Source organism: Stegodyphus dumicola, chromosome 2 (genome assembly GCF_044657685.1).
Source record: "Stegodyphus dumicola isolate Sdum_Otavi_A_Nest chromosome 2, ASM4465768v1".
Taxonomy (NCBI): domain Eukaryota; kingdom Metazoa; phylum Arthropoda; class Arachnida; order Araneae; family Eresidae; genus Stegodyphus; species Stegodyphus dumicola.
This window is the reverse complement of record NC_140769.1, coordinates 45835237-45848557: the sequence shown is the minus strand read 5'-3', so window position 1 is coordinate 45848557 and position 13321 is coordinate 45835237. Positions and strand designations below refer to the sequence as shown.

Sequence of the window (13321 nt, the reverse complement as noted above, 5' to 3'; positions counted from 1 at the left end):
ATAGTTTCTCAGAATTCTCAGAATATGCATCAGTTTTCTCTATAAAATTATTTTTACACTTTTTTCCCTCTGATTTTTTTTCAAAATATTTCTGACTTTTTGCTGTTACCGAATTGGTAGGGGTAATTTTTGTTTATGATTTTAGATATTGCAGCTTGGAAAGTTTAGAAAGATTTGAAGGCAAGATTTATAGACCCTTGGTTCTGGAAGATTCCAGAAAAATGTGCCGAAATGAAAAATGTCTCCATGGTATTAATACATAATTTCTTACTTTTTAGAGAACGTCTGGAAGAACAATGAAAACATAATAGTTGAATGTTTTACTTCTGATACTAGAATCTTTTTAACATTTTTATCTTTCCTTTATTTTCTCTAATTTTCACTAAACGCAAGCATGGAAAATATCAAAAATGCTTCTAATCTTATCATATGGACAGGCAGTATAGAAAATATTTTTTTATTAATAAAGAAATTGAAAACTGGCAATTTAATCAGTCCATTTAATATGTCTTAATGCATCATACCCAGGGATGGCACTAGGCATTTCCCCACATGATGCAATCTCTGTGGATCCTAAATTTTGCTGCCTGGTGCCTTTCTAAATTTTGCTTCCAACACCTGTTCTAAATTCTAAAAGTTTTTGACATTTCTAGATTTTGTTCTCGGTATATCACTAAAGTCTAAAAAATAAAATTAGCAACTTTCTCTATACATTCTAAATACATTTAGTGTTTTTAGAATAACAGAAATCTTTAAGTAAATCCAAAAATTCTAAAACAAAAAGGAAACGTGGAAGAAAGAAACTGAATACATTAAGAGAAAGGGAAATTATTCTTCAAAGATAGATAGAGATATTATTATGTTAATTACCCAGTTGTTTACAATTTAGCCTTTACTATAATTTTCCATTTCTATTTTCTCACCAACAAGCAAGTCACTCAGACAGTTTTTAAACTGAGGTTTTTGGAGTGTAAGATAAGAGTGTGTTTCTAACCTCCACTTGCTACCTGCATTAGTTCCTGCCAGCTGTGATAATTTGTAATTATTCGTCTTTACATTACTGCTGCTGACATTTGAATTTGTTATGATGATTATGATGAAATTAAATTGTATAGTCTTTGATCCATATTTTTAGTTTGAATCCGTAGTCCATATTTTTAGTTTGAATTTGATCCTTCTTGTTTAATTACATCACTACGAACTGTAACTGATTTTGTTAGCATAAGAACATGCCTTTATGTTCTAAGTTCTTTTTCAATAAGAAGTTTAGTTAAACCTTTGTCTGACTTTGTAGTTATTTTCAGACATAGCGATAATTTGCATCACATCTGCCCGGAGGGTTTTGGACTATTTAACTTTTACCAGATCAAATAAACCCTCATAGGTACATTTTGGAGAGGTTGACAGGTTAGGATTTAAAACACGCAGAAACTAGTACGAAGATTGTTTTGCATATTGAGACAAAGTTCTAACTGTTAGAAAAGTTGCTTAAAGAGAAGGAAATTGATATAATCTATCCAAAATGTCTGGGAAGGCTTCAAATTAAAAAGACGCATAAATATTTTGTTGAGTGTTGTTGCTTACAAAACATAAATATGTTGTAACTTTTAATGTGCAATTATCCTAATATCGTTTAAAAATCTATGTCATAAATTACATGTATTTTAAACTGTGAAATTTTATTAAATTGTGATTTTAATAGGGCCTTTTTTAACAAATATTGTTAAAAAATAAATAAAATTTAATAGTGCCCATGTAATTCCATAATGACTAAGGTTATCTGATAGCTAATGTAATTACTTATAACTAACTGGTTACCGTTAAAAATTATTTCTGCGACCTTTAAAACCGTTATTACAGTTAAAAACTATTTTAAAGCGAGCTATGGACTTCATTAACCCTTATTGTGGTCAAAAATGTAAAACGTATTCTTCGCATCTAGTGAGACTTAAAACAATACAAAACAACTTATCACTTCTGGTGCTTTAGTGGATAGTTAGGACCATAAAGTATGTTAACTGAGTTACAACCCCTAACTTTCAAAACTTGTGAACCGTGCTTGTGAATCAGGCCTTCCAGGTTTGTTCTGATCAGCAGGTCTCTCTCTAGGCAAGCAGGAGCGGCGACAACTGCCAGTCTTTTGTTTTGAATAATGCTGATTGTGATTTTACTTCTCATTTTAACCTATGCTGCTTGACATAAAATCTACTTACTATCTACTAAACCCGTAGACTGAGCAAGTATGTGACAAAGTGAGACATTAAAAAAATCAACATAAAACTAACTATTAGTAAAACCTAAATAAAATGTCACTTATCTTCTTTCAAATATGTCAAATTATTATGAGTGTAAAATATTTAATGCTACTTGATAAATTTCATAAAGTTGACTTTATTCTTAAACTTATTAATAATAATGTTAATTATGTTTAATAATAACGCATCCTGATATCTCTGGTACGAACCCTGATATCTCATTCATCGTGTTAACCGTTTTGTCAGGGTACGCCGTCTTCCAGGTGAACAGTTGCTCAGGCTGCTGCTTGTGGTGGTCGGGGGTATTATGCTCTGGGAGACGGTCTCATGGGCGAATCTTGGACCCTTAGTTGTGGTAGAGCAGATTATGAAAGTTGACTATCTGGACATAACTGCGGATCAGTTGCATCCTTTCCATCTTCTGAACTGGAAATGGAATCTTCAAGCAGACAACACCGCATGTCACAAGGTTCAAATTGTATTGGTGGGGTTCAAAAAGCATAAGGATGGATTCCGACAATATCCTGCCACCTAACTTGCCAGGCCCTTACCCGATAGAGCACATATGGGATGTCATAGAGCGGCAGTTCAGATCTCAAACACCACCATGTCAGAACATTCCAACTTTGCATGACTGCTGTTTAGATATTTGGTACAACCTGCCTCCAGTCATCTACCAAGAACTTGTGGTAACCATGGCAAATTTTCCTGGCCAAAAGGTCGTGCAACACATTGTTTAGGTGGTCATAATGTTTTGGCTCTTCAGTGTATATTATTCCTTTTAGTTCTCTTTCTATTATTTGTCTACATTTTTATAATTAAATAATAAATGCCATGGAGTATAAGAATATATTTGGAAATATTTATATTCTTCTTATTGTTCTTATTTACAGAATAAATAGAAAAGGGATAGCTTAAAGATTTTGACCTAAGTTTATGCTATTTGAAAATTTATTCTAGTACTGTAGCACTTGGACAATAACTTTTCAATTTATTTATTTTTTATTTTATTTTCATTTCAGAATTTACTGAAGCTGGGGGAAAAAAAGCATGCATAGTGCAACTTTGCAAAGACTGGAAAGAATTGAAAAATTTGGCCAAAATCAAACTTTATATACCAATATGTATAATTTCTCTCACCCCAGTTCTTGTGTAACTCAAAGATAAAAATAACTTATGAGCAGTAATATTGATAAATTTGAACAGTAATATGTATGAAATATGTGTAACTGAACATTTAGCCATAGTGATTGCTTGAAACAGTATGTTTTATTAATTCCACTATACTAATGTCTTGCATTTTCATACTGCTAAAAGTAACATTGAATGAGTTTGTGTGCTTTAACTTGATTTCATTCTAGATAGACATTGAATGTATGGAGCTAATTATATGGAGTTTTTTTTTAATTTGAATTTTAAAACTTTGTCAGTTTTAACACTAGAACTACCTGTCTATTTCATTCAGATTTTCCTGTTTGATTGAAATAGGTTATATTAATAACAAGTAATTTAGTGTTAGTTTATGTGTGTATGTTTTTTAAACACTGTTGACAGCTTCTAATTAAAAGCAAAATTTTGTGATATAACTGAAAGTGAATAATATTCCAGGAAACATTCCATGGGGATCTATAGTATTTTTATTAAACCGAATTGGTATAAATTTTAAGCCAGGCAAAAGAACAGAATAATTTTAAAATGTTCTACAGTATCATGGAGTAATCACAAAATAATTAAATTCCCATGTAAATCGCGATACTAATGTATTATTGCAACCACCTTAGAAGAAGTCAACCAAATTTTCAGCCATATTCATGGACATTACCTATGTTGTATTTCCGGGCATTTTAGAGAAAAATTGTGATATTTTGTGTCTTAACACCAATTTTAAAGCATGCAATTGTAGAATTAGCCAACAAAGGAAGAAACAGTCATAAAACTTCTGCAGGAATACAGTATTTTGCAGCAAAACCACTAAAAAGATAACCATGAGATATATTTGATAGATAGCCAGTGTGCAATGCCAAGTTTGTGCAATTTTGTGATGTTTTTTCAGGCAAAATGTGTTGCTGTATGCCTGGGAGAACAGCACAAGAAAAAAGTATTTTGTTTTTTAATTCATCATATAATCTTTATTTAATAATTAATATTTATAAATTGTTATAGCATGCTTCTGTGTCTTTTTACATATTCATAATGTTTTTCAACCTACAATAAATATAAATAGTTGGGAATGCTGGAATGAAAAATATTTACAAAAATTGCGAACTTGCACTTCATAAGTAACTTACCTTTTCATCTGTAAAAAACCACCAGATTACAGCAAGGGGATTGCATCAATACCTAAGTACCCAAATGGCAATATACCTCATAATATCAGTAGTTGTTGTGAGCTCTGAAACCACAATGCACACTCTTCAACTGTTTTCTACATTCTTAAAATTTCTAACATTTCTCAGAAGCACTGTTGGTTTATTTTACCATTCTTCTTGCAAGGCAATTTAAAGTTCCTGTGCATTTTGTGGTAGTAGTTGTCTTTTGGCTAGGTAGTCCTGAAAGTATTGTTTGCATGTTTGATGAGATTGAGATCTGAAAATCTTGTTTTGCAGGTGATGTCATTACTTTCCTGTATCTCACTGTGCGATCTGTGTTAGGTAAGCATTATCATGTATGTACACTGCGCCAAAAAAAGGGGAGGCAGTTCTATATCTCCCGTTCTACTGGGCCAAATGACGAAATTCAAATAACATTCCCTTCATTATCTTTGCCATTTATACCATTCTTGCAGATGCATTTTTAACGATGTTGGGGTGCTATTTTGGTTGATTAGGTGTACATTGATGCCTTATGTCAAAGATCCAGGGGTTAAGAATTGCACATCATTGGAACATATCCACTATACAACAAAATCTATTAATTTAATTGCATTGTTAAATATTGTTACGAAATGTACAGGCGCGGTGAGATAGCTTCCCCGCAAAGCAGTTTAGGGTTGCCATAAAATGGCAAGGAAAGGCAGGGTTGCCTTTGGCGACAAAATTGACGATATACCATGGACGTTTGGAGAACCTTCTGGAACGAATTCTTACCGGTTTAGCTCAGAATGTTCTCGAACACCAGTCAAAAGCTATATAAACCCTGCTGGTCCACAGTCAGTCAGTGTATGTCTCTCATTGAGAGTGTGTCTCGTCTAGCGAGTCAATCCCTGCAGAGTTGATCGAGTTGACAGCCGGGCAGCGAGTGTCGAGTGGGTCGTCGAGTGCACTGAAGGAGTCTGTTAGTGTAGTGCGGTTAGAGCATTGTCGAGAGAGCGTGTTGATATCCAGGAACGACCTAACCGAAGAGTCGAGAGCTGTGCTCATGTGTCATCGAGTGCATCACGAGTTGTAGCGTGGAGAGTCTCGAGAGTATGTGAAGTTCCGAGAACGACCAAGCAAAGTCGGGTGCTTTGCAGGAAGCTGTTTCCATCGTTATTGCCTGACAGTGTGAAGGCTGTGTCGCTGATTGTTCCAGCGTGTTTATAGTAGATCTTCAACGACTGTAAAAAGTCCTGATTAATACCGGCCAATAAAGTGTGTTTCGATACTTCATCAAGTAGTGTCGTCGTTATTCACTCCAAATCTACAAACCCCGTATGAACGTGAAGGAAGAAAATAATGTAACAACTGGTGTCAGAAGCAGAAGTAAGAAAAAAACGCAACAATATATAAGCTGTTATGTTTTAATTTATCATGGGTATCGCACACTTTTATTATTTGCAATACAAAATTGTAGATCTGGGCAAAGAATTTTTTAATCTATCATTCCTATTAAACTCTACAAATAAATTATCTTTCTCCTTTTTAGTGCATTAACTATCATATCTGTTTTAAATAAAAAAAAACTTATTTTATAAAAATATTTTTAAATCATATTTTCAACATATTATCTTGTATGCTTGGATATGCTGCATAAAGTTAGTTTATTGTCAGTCTCAGCTAGTCACATGAAATTAAATCTTTTATTTAATTAAAAACTGCATATATTTTGCAAGTTGGCTTAGCTGAAGTATTTGCAAAACGTGGTTTCTTCTGTTTTCTAAATGCAGACTGACTAATCTTTATATATTTTTGGCTTGCAAATAACAGATTCTGTTTTATTATTCATGTTTAGAGTAACCTGCTCATATTACATATATTTTTAGCTTTTAAGTGAAAACTGAGCTTCCTCAATTCTCATTAAAAAACAGTGAATGCTTGTGTACTGAAAGTCATTCACACTTTTTGGAAATTATTCTGATAATTTATTTTATTGCATAAAGGGCATATTTCTTGTAGTAATTTGCTTCTGTCTGACAGCCTTGATTCTTAGCTCTAGCTTGAAATTTCAGTGAAAGTAAGCTCTTACTTAATATTATTATCTCAATTTTATAACTCTGGGTCATTTGTCTGTGTGTTCAGTTTTCTTAGATATCATTTTCCTAAGGCTCGTTTTGGCAAAAAAAAAAAAAAAAAAGCACAATGGTCCATACAAGAAGTGTCAGTTGATCTACAGGTAGTTCATGAAACAGAATACATTTTATTCATGTTTCTTTCTTTTCCCCCTGGTAAATGAGGTGCAATTGACTTAGACATATGACTTTTGTCCATCTGGAGCTAAATTTATGATGTCTTTTTTATATAAGGCTAAAATTTCTTCTTCTGATAGTACAGTGAATTAATACTTGCTATATTTAGACCTTTTAGCCTTACTTGAGACATTTTTTTAGTTTTAATTTAGTGTTGTAATAAAATCCTGCAACTATCATGCCATTGGGAACTTTTCTGTACATTGACAAGTCATTTTATGCGGTTATTTTTGTCTGTTGAGCAATAGAAAAATTGATCTTTTTTTAAAATTATCACTTAAATATATCAATACTTTATAGAATGTTAACACAAATTTCGATTTATCAGCAGTGTTTACCACATAATTTTATACAATTTGCTTTTGTATCTGCAATATGTTTTGGCAAAAGCAGATGAATTTAATGTTTGAACGTCTTTTTTAAGTTTAAATGTTTATGAATGACTTTACTTACAATACCAGGAAACATTTTGAATTCTGATGCAGTGGATCTTTGAGTTGGTGGATTTTCTTTCAGGATCAAAGACTTCACTTTCTTGATAGTTTCCTACATTTGAACATGCTTAGGATGTGGTTTAATGCCTATTTTTTCATTTTTACTTTCAACTGGACAATTTTTCCTTTCAAATTTAATATATTAACCCTCATTGTGGCCAAACCTTATCTGTGTGTTTAGAACTGTTAGTCTTGATATTTTTAAGAACCAGTAATGCATCTTACAATGTGTCCAGACAACTAAAGTAGAATATATGTTGGAAGTTAAAAAGAGTCAAATTGCAAACTGGGAACAGTAGTTTGGAATTATGATTGTGAAAATACCTCTTACTCATTCCCATTTGAGGAACTTTGGGATGAAATCTTTGGCTGCTTGAAACACCTTTCTTTGAAATGTAATAACCTTAATTTTTATAATTTGTTGATTAAAATATTTTTTGTTATAAAGTGCATTTGTGTAACCTTCGTGACTGCTCATTTTAGGAACCATTTCTAAAATAAATTCTTATCCTGCATTACAATCAAAACAAAGAGTAGAAAATTATTTTATTGAAAATGCCAAGTCTTTTATCTCAAATCACTAATCAGAAAAAAAAAAAAAAAAAAAAAAAATTAATTTTGTTTTATTTGTGCTAATGACCTTTAGCATGTGTATTAGCAAAGTGAAATGTTCTAGCTTAAATTTATGTTCTCTTTTGGCTTTCACAACTAAGAACATTTTATAAATGTGTAATCTTCTTAATGACCAAATAACTGTAAAGCTTGCAAAGGTGTGCTATGGTTACTTCTTACATGTTCTGTTTACCTGATAAATATTCATCTAAAAATTAACTTGCCGGTTCTTTTAAATAGTACTTTTCCTTTCCTTTAAAAAAAAAAAAAACTTGAAGAAGATAAATAAAATTCTATCCTGGCAAAACTGACAAATGAGAAGAATGGAAAGACTTTAGAATGTGCTCTTTCCAAGTATTGCTGCTACACAAAACATAAACCTTTAATTTATCGCCCATACTCTCATGCATATAGAGTGTAGCCATTCGTGAATAATAATAAATTTCTTTTAAATCTAATCTATCCCTTATTGAGTAACAAACACTGTGATTTAAAAGCAGTAAATGCAGTTCTTATTAACTTAATTCTTTTAATTTTTTAATAATATATATGATTGATATAAATTAAAATGTATTTAATTTATATATAATAGTTTATTTACTAAAGAAATATTGATTATATTATCTCCTAAGATTAATTTTAGTAGAATTATCTTAAAAGAGGGAATTCATAGTTAGTAAGTTCAGTTTCAAAAATTGTTTTAAAGTAACTTAATTGTAAATTGTTAAAAATGTTTAACTTGAATTAAATCATGAATAACAAAATTTCAATTGTAAAAAGAAATAAATTAAAAGCAAGTAATTAAATTAAATGCAAGTAATCATTGCCATTGATCGGAAATTAGTTGACTTTTCAAGGGGAACAAACCAACTCCCATTCAATGAACAATAATTAAGAAATACACTGAAGTGACAAAAGTCATGGAATGGCAATATGCAAATATACAGATGGCAGTAGTATCGCGTAGAAAATGTATAAATGTGAAGTACTTTGGCAGGGCTTTCATTTGTGTTCAAGTTATTCATGTGAAGAAGCTTTGACGTGATTATGGCCACACGACGAGAATTAACAGACTTTGAACGCGAAATGGTAATTGGAGCTAGACGCATGGGTTATTCCATTTCGGATATCGTTAGGGAATTCAACATTCCGAGATCCACAGTGTCAAGAGTGTGCCGAGAGTATCTAATTTCAGGCATAACATCCCACCATGGACAGCGCACTGGCCGACCACCTGCACTTAACGACCGAGACCAGCGACGTCTGTGTAGAGTTGTCAATGTTCACAGACAAGCAACACTGCATCAAATAGCCACAGAAATCAATGTGGGACGTGTCCGATAGGACAGTGCGGCGAAATTTGTTTTCCTTGGGCTATGCCAGCAGAAGACCAGCTCGAGTGCCTTTACTGACAGCACGACATCGCCTGCAGTGACTCTTGTGGGCTCGTGAGCATATTGGTTGGTCCCTAAACGAATGGAAAACCTTGGCTTGGTCAGATGAGTCGCAATTTCAGTTGGTAAGAGCGAATGGTAGGGTTCGAGTGTGGCGCAGACCCCACGAAGCCATTGCCCCAAGTTGTCAACAAGGCACTGTTCAAGCTGGTTGTGATTCCATAATGGTCTGGCTGTTTTTACTTGGCATGGACTCGGTCCTCTGGTGCAACTGAACCGATCATTGACTGGAAATGGATACCTTCAACTACTTGGAGATCACTTGCAGGCATTCATGGACTTCACGTACTAAAACAACGATGGGATTTTTATGGATGGCAATGCGCCATGTCACCGGGCCACAATTGTTCATGATTGATTAGAAGAACATTCTGGACAATTTCAGCGAATGATCTGGCCACCTAGATCGCCCGACATGAATCCCATCGAACATTTGTGGGACATCATCAAGAGGTCAGTTTGTGCCCAAAACCCTGCACCGTCAACACTTTCACAATTATGGACGTCTATAGAGGCAGCATGGCTCAATATTTCTGCAGAGGACTTCCAACAACTTACGACTTGTTGAGTCCATGCCACGTCGAGTTGCTGCACTTCGCCGGGCAAGGAGGACCGACAAAATATTAGGAGGTATCCCATGACTTTTGTCACTTCAGTATAAATACGAAGGCGTTTCGTCCCTTACTATAAAACCAACTAATAATTTTTTTGAACATTTGCTGCTTAGTCAGGGTTAAGGAAAAAAAAAGCTTTTAATGCATATATTACCTAACTAATCTAAAATAATTTTTCAGTATTCTGCAGTGGGGAGAATGTTGATTTGGCATGTTTCTGCATTAGCAAGAAACAAATGCTTATGGTTACTGATCTGCACATATGTGTTTCTTCTAGTGTCACTTTTAAGATATCATTTATGCTTATAGTTCATGTTTTTTTCAACTAGTAAAAAGTTTTGCTTTTAAAATGTAGCGGTGTTTCAACTGGTTACCTATAAGTGCATGTACATATTTCTGTCTTCAATTTTAAAATATGATGATTTTTCATCTGTGGTCATAGTTCACGCTTCTCTGGCTAATGAAAACTTTTTATTTTAAATTATAGTTGTTTTTCGTTACAAATATTTATCATACCGTACTGACTGTTTTCAATCTATTGAAAAGGAAGCTATATTTTTTTTTATGAGAGAAAGATATTTTACTAAAAGAAACCATTTGGTGATCAGTATCAGCAGCTATAAAAAAGGAAAAGTCTTTGAGCTGAGAATTGATTTATTGAATCACAAATAATCCTTTCTTATGGCACTGTGGGCATCACCAACATGGCAAAGCACAAAGCAGAGACATTCACTGAAGAGGGGGAGGAAAGAAGAAAGAAAAATTTGATAAGATTGTATTAATATGTAAAAACTGACCTATAGAAAGTTCATTACTTAATATGTTAAAATATCATGTTCTTAACTTCATTGTTCAATGGGTTTCAAATGTTTTGCTCTTTTATTCCTCAAATCTAAGTTCAGATCTCTTCTTTGCATTACTTAAAAAAAAAAAAAAAATAAAATAAAAAAAAATTGTTTAAAAATATAAAAAAAAAGGGGTAAGCTAGCAAAATACTGAAATTTGCGTGTTTAAGATGTAAGCCAGGTTTCATAGAGAGAATTTCTAATAAGTTAATAAACTCTTGTAGGATAAATAAGAGTTTTCATCATATAAGTTGAGCCCTCACCTCATTATCTTAGATTAGAACTAAAGAAAGCATAGTAATTGTTAAATGACATGTAATATTTAATTTTTTTCATTAGATTTACCTTTTTTTATTTATTCTATCATTACTTTTTTTCCACCTCTAATACTTAAACTTGTTATCGATAATTTTGAAATGAAGGTTTTATTTTGAGGGCTTTTCAAATTTTTTTTATTATTTTGCATAATGAAAATTTGTTGTTATATAAAATGATAAAGTTCATGATGCATAATTAATATTAGATCACAGATCTCGAGTAATTTTTTTATGCGCTTAAATTAAATTGCATGCTTATTTGGAAGCTTAATTTGAATTATGCTTTATTGTTTTTAATGCAAACTGTTCATATTAATTTGTTATTATTCAATGGTGATGTGTTGTTAAACATTTTCTTTTGTAATTTTATACAATACGAATGTTATTCAGCTCAGTTGTAAGTTTGTTGTTCTTTGCAAAATTTGATTTATGTATGATAACAATATCTATAACTAGTTCAAAAATAAAACTTAACAAAATTCCATTGCTTATTTCTGATTGTTTGTGCTCTTTATTTTTCAAATTGTAAAAAAGCAGTAAAAAAAAAAAAAAAAAAAATCAAATGAATTGTATTGATATTAGTTATTTTATTCATGCTGTCAAAGATGATTAAGCATAAAAAATTATGAAATATGTGTATTAAATTTGATACTCTATAGAACAGAACAAAGATACCAAACATATAGCATGTCGTTAAACATAATTACAAGGCGTATTCGGAAACTAAGTACCATTTTGAAAAAAAAAATAGTAAAACAATTTTTTCGAATCCAATTTTATTTTTACATGAATATACATGTCTTAAACTATTTTTCAACATAGTTTCCGCCAATGATCAAACACTTGTCATAGCAGGTGACCAGTTTTTATATACCATCATCAAAGAAACTTCCCGCCAGTTTTGAAAACCACGACTCCACAGCATTTTTCGTGTCATCGTCAGATCCAAAGCGCTTGCTACCAAGCTCGCACTTCATGTGCAGGAACAAGTGATAGTCAGACGGCGCCAAGTCCTGGCTGTATGGCGGGTGATCAAACTGCTCCCAATGAAACTGTCGAATTAACGATTGAGTGACACCAGCAGTATGGGGCCGAGCATTGTCATGGAGCAACACAATTCCTTTACTGAGCATTCCTCTTCGTTTGTTTTGAATGTTTTGCCTTAGTTTTGTTAAAGTCTCATAATATCATGCTGCATTAATGGTTTCACCTCTGGGAAGAAATTCAGTAAGCAAAATGCCTTTCCTATCCCAGAAGACAGTGCACATGATTTTTTGTGATGACATTGTCACTTTGAACTTTTGTTTTTTCGGAGAATGAGTGCGTCTCCACTCCATCGATTGTTGTTTCAATTCTGGTGTGAAATGACACACCCAAATTTCATCACCTGTCACAATTTGGTTTAAAAAGTTTTTTCCCTCATCACTGTACCGCATGAGAAATGTCAGGGCACTAGCAAGTCGCTTTGTTTTGTGAACATCAGTGAGCATTTTTGGAACCCATCAGGAATACAGTTTGCGATAATTCGAGCGGTCAGACACAATTTCGAACAAAACAGTACGTGAAATTTGTGGAAATGCCTCTGAAAGAGTTGTCATTGTGAAGTGTCTGTTCTCATGAATTGCTTCATCAACTTTCCTTACCAAATCATTGGGGACAACAGAAGGCCGACCACTCCGAGCCTTGGCGTGGACATTTGTTCGACCTGCATTAAACATTCTTACCCACTTTCTCACCATTACATCACTTATTGCGTATTCACCGTAAACTTCCGTCACTTGACGATAAATTTCGGCCGGTTTAACATTCCTCGCGTTCAAAAATTTAATCACGGCACGAATCTCACAGTCCGCGGGAGAACTAATTGTCTTAAACATTTTGAAGGTGCACAGCAAACCGAAAACACAACATAGAGCAACCAAAATGGCGACAATTGAAAGTCAGTGAACAAGAAAGACTAGTGCGCATGCGCGGGACACCTACCACAGCGCTGCGACTACACTAGAATGAAGCGGTACTTAGTTTCCAAATACGCTTCGTATTTATTGTACCTGAAACATATAAGTACTACTGTTGTTTAGTATGTAATTTTTGTTCGGGGGGATACATTCTGATTATCTACACTTC

At 33.2% G+C, this 13321-nt stretch overlaps 1 long non-coding RNA gene across 2 annotated transcripts in view; it reads left to right on the top strand.

Annotated features, from left to right (window-relative positions):
- Window positions 1–13321, top strand: part of LOC118182854 (uncharacterized) — a 45132-nt gene that overhangs the window by 7392 nt on the left and 24419 nt on the right. The window contains exon 3 of one of the 2 annotated variants that reach the window (XR_004757130.2): window positions 3278–3517. This is a non-coding gene — a long non-coding RNA (uncharacterized LOC118182854). Of the gene's footprint in view, window positions 1–3277; window positions 12486–13321 lie in introns of those variants that run through there. The other variant, XR_015039420.1, reaches the window with a different exon arrangement.